We start from the raw sequence: 3,134 nt of genomic DNA, 5'->3' as shown, positions 1-3,134 counted from the left end.
AAAACGAAGATGTGTCGGGTCCGCTTACTCTCCACTTTAATATAACTCTCACACCGAACAGCGAGTCAAGTAAAACCACAGCACACACATCACAAAACAGGAACAACACAACTAACTCCTCCCTCCCTTAAAGGTACAGTACCTTGGTGAATGTCTCATATTACTTGTGGTTCGCCACACAGCCCCCCCCAGAATTCACCCCTAAAAACAGGCCAGACCGAACATATACCCCAAATAAAACATAGGTCTTCATGCATACTTGCAAAACAGAACAGCGTTTACAGTGTATATAAAAGTCAATGGAGAGGGGGGCGGATCAGGCGGCCATAACGGCTTCGCTTAGCAGGAGAGGGGCAAAGGGCCAGGGGCAGGGCAGGGGCCGAGGCTACCGCAGGGGGGTGCCCTTGCCGAGGAGGCTGGGCCAGCTGAAATGGCTTACCAATATCCACATGAGCAGGCTTGAGACGGTCTATCGCCACCCGCTCAGGCCTGCCCCCCATATCCACAACAAAGTTCTTAGACCCTCCCACCAGGACGCGGAAGGGTCCATCGTAGGGGGGCCGCAGCGGGGTACGATGGCCATCGTGGCGGATGAAAACATACTTGGCCGACGGTAAATCCTTGGGCACGTAGGATTGGGGGAGGCCATGGTGAGTCGTGGGAATAGGAACAAAAGCATCGGCAATGTCCCGGGACACAGCCCGATGAGAGGCCACAGACCACTGGGCCGTGGCATCCGGAAGAAACTCCCCCGGAACGCGCAGAGGCTGGCCGTACACCAACTCGGCCGATGAGGCTTGCAGATCTTCTTTGGGGGCGGAGCGAAGGCCAAGCATGACCCATGGGAGGCGGTCAGCCCAGTCGCAGTTCGTAAGGTCCAAAGCTCCAAAGTCCAAAGCTCCGATGTGAACTGTGGACCTCGGTCCGAGGAGAGGTCAGACGGTGTACCGAAACAGGCCACCCATGCCATAATGAACGCCCGGGCCACTTCAGCTGATGTAGTGGAGGACAGTGGAACCACTTCTGGCCACCTGGTGGTCCTTTCCACCATGGTGAGGAGGTAGGTGTAACCACGGGAGGGGGGTAAGGGGCTCACCAGGTCCACATTCACATGATCAAAACGTCTCTCTGGCACTTTGAAGGGTGCCAAGGGGGCTTTGGTATGACGAGTCACCTTTGCGCGCTGGCATGCCACACAGGCAGCAGCCCAGGCCCTGACGTCCCTCCGCAGGCCTGGCCAGACGAACTTGGCCCCCACCAGCTTGGTAGAGGCCTTCACCCCCGGGTGGGAAAGGCCGTGGATGGTGTCAAAAACCTTACGCCTCCAGCCAGCAGGTACCATAGGGCGCGGTTGGCCACGAGAATGTCATCCAAGTAAACAAATAGGAAGGGCATGTCCCTCAGCACAGAGTCCATGAGGCGCTGAAATGTCTGCGCTGCACCCTTGAGGCCGAAAGGCATCCGCAGGAATTCAAAAAGGCCAAAGAGTGTGATGACCGCTGTCTTGGGGACATCCTGCAGGTGGACAGGCACCTGGTGGTAACCGCGCACCAGGTCCACCTTCGAAAAGATGGTGGCGCCGGCTAGGTGGGCGGAGAAATCCTGTATGTGCGGCACCGGGTACCGGTCGGGGGTGGTGGCGTTGTTCAGGTGTCGGAAATCACCACAGGGCTGCCAACCACCATCAGCCTTGGTCACCATGTGTAGGGGGGAGGCCCACGGGCTGTTATAGCGGCGCACTATGCCGAGGTGCTCCATGGTAGCGAACTCCTCCCTGGCGATCACGAGCTTGGCAGAGTCGAGGCGCCGGGCTCGTGCATAGACCGGGGGGCCAACCGTGGTGATGTAGTGCTCCACGCCATGCTGAGCCACTGCCGATGAAAACGTGGGCGTGGTTATGTCAGGGAACAATGCCAGCAGGCATTGATACAGGTCCCCGGTGGCAAGCGTATTCGACAGACAAAGCGCCCCCACCCCTCCAAGCGTGCAGGGGTACGAAGCAAAAGAAAGGGCGTCGATCAGGCGGCAGTTTGTAACATCCACCAACAGTCTGTAAGCGCAGAGGAAATCCGCCCCCAAGAGCGACGTAGATACGGCGGCCATTACGAAATCCCAGCCGAAACGCCGCCCGCCGAAACACACTTCTACTTACCTCGTGCCATAGGTACGAATGGGTGTGCCGTTGGCGGCGTCCATCGGGGGGCCATGCCCGCCAGCCATAGTGTCCACAGTCATCGCCGGCTGGATGATGCGTTGAGCCCCAGAATCAAGGCCAGACAAGGTGTCAGTGATGAATAACAGCTTGCAGTCACGGCCAACACCCATAGCTGTTAATGAGCACCGGCCCTGGCTTTTCCCTGGGCTCTGCAAGGCTGACGACACTGCTTGGCCTTGGCCCCAAACCTGGAATGGTAATAACACCACCCGTCCTCACGCTGTCGGCGAGCCGTCACGGCAGCTGCAGTGTCCATGTCGTCCTCCGGGGGGCCAAGCGGGGCAAACGTGTGCTGGGGGGCAACAGCGCATGGACAAACTGCTGCCGGTTTTCGAGGAAAATCCTGTCCGCCTCCACAGCCAGTGCCCGGTAGTCTCTGGAGGAAGGGAGGGGGGAACTGGCCAGCGCGGTGCGCATGGGTACTGGAAGCTGCCGCAGAAAAATGTTGGCGAAAAGGAATGAGGGATCCGCTGCGCCCAGCACAGCTAGCATCCTCTTCATTTACTCGGACGGCTTGCTGTCGCCAAGGCCGTTCAGAGACAAAAGGCGGTCTGCTTTCTCCAGCTCCGACAGTTCAAAGAGCTTCAACAGGAATGTTTTGAGTGCGTCGTATTTGCCGTCAACCGGAGGAGCCTCTAACAGCGCCATAGCCCTGGCTGTCGTCGAGGCATCTAAAGCCGCTACCACGTGGAAATATTTTGTCACGTCCTGTGTTATTCCTCTCAGCTGGAACTGGGCCTCGATGTGTTGAAACCACGGCCGTGGGTTGTGCTGCCAAAAGTCCGGTAATTTGACGGTGGCGGCGCAGGTAGCACCGACATTAGCCGCGCCGCTAGCAGCAGCATTTTCATCACCGTCGTGGTGTGACATAATTCAGCCGTATCCAACTCGCGTCAGGGTCACCACTTGTGGAGTGCAA

The 3,134-nt window shown here is 58.1% G+C and overlaps 1 pseudogene; it reads right to left on the bottom strand.

The window, feature by feature from the left end:
- Positions 1-296: 296 nt before the first annotated feature.
- LOC130551019 (uncharacterized) lies at positions 297-2,716 on the bottom strand (annotated as a pseudogene).
- Positions 2,717-3,134: the final 418 nt, after the last annotated feature.

This window comes from Triplophysa rosa, unplaced genomic scaffold (assembly GCF_024868665.1).
Source record: "Triplophysa rosa unplaced genomic scaffold, Trosa_1v2 scaffold54_ERROPOS2303913, whole genome shotgun sequence".
Taxonomy (NCBI): Eukaryota; Metazoa; Chordata; class Actinopteri; order Cypriniformes; family Nemacheilidae; genus Triplophysa; species Triplophysa rosa.
This window is presented reverse-complemented; position numbering and strand designations above follow the sequence as displayed.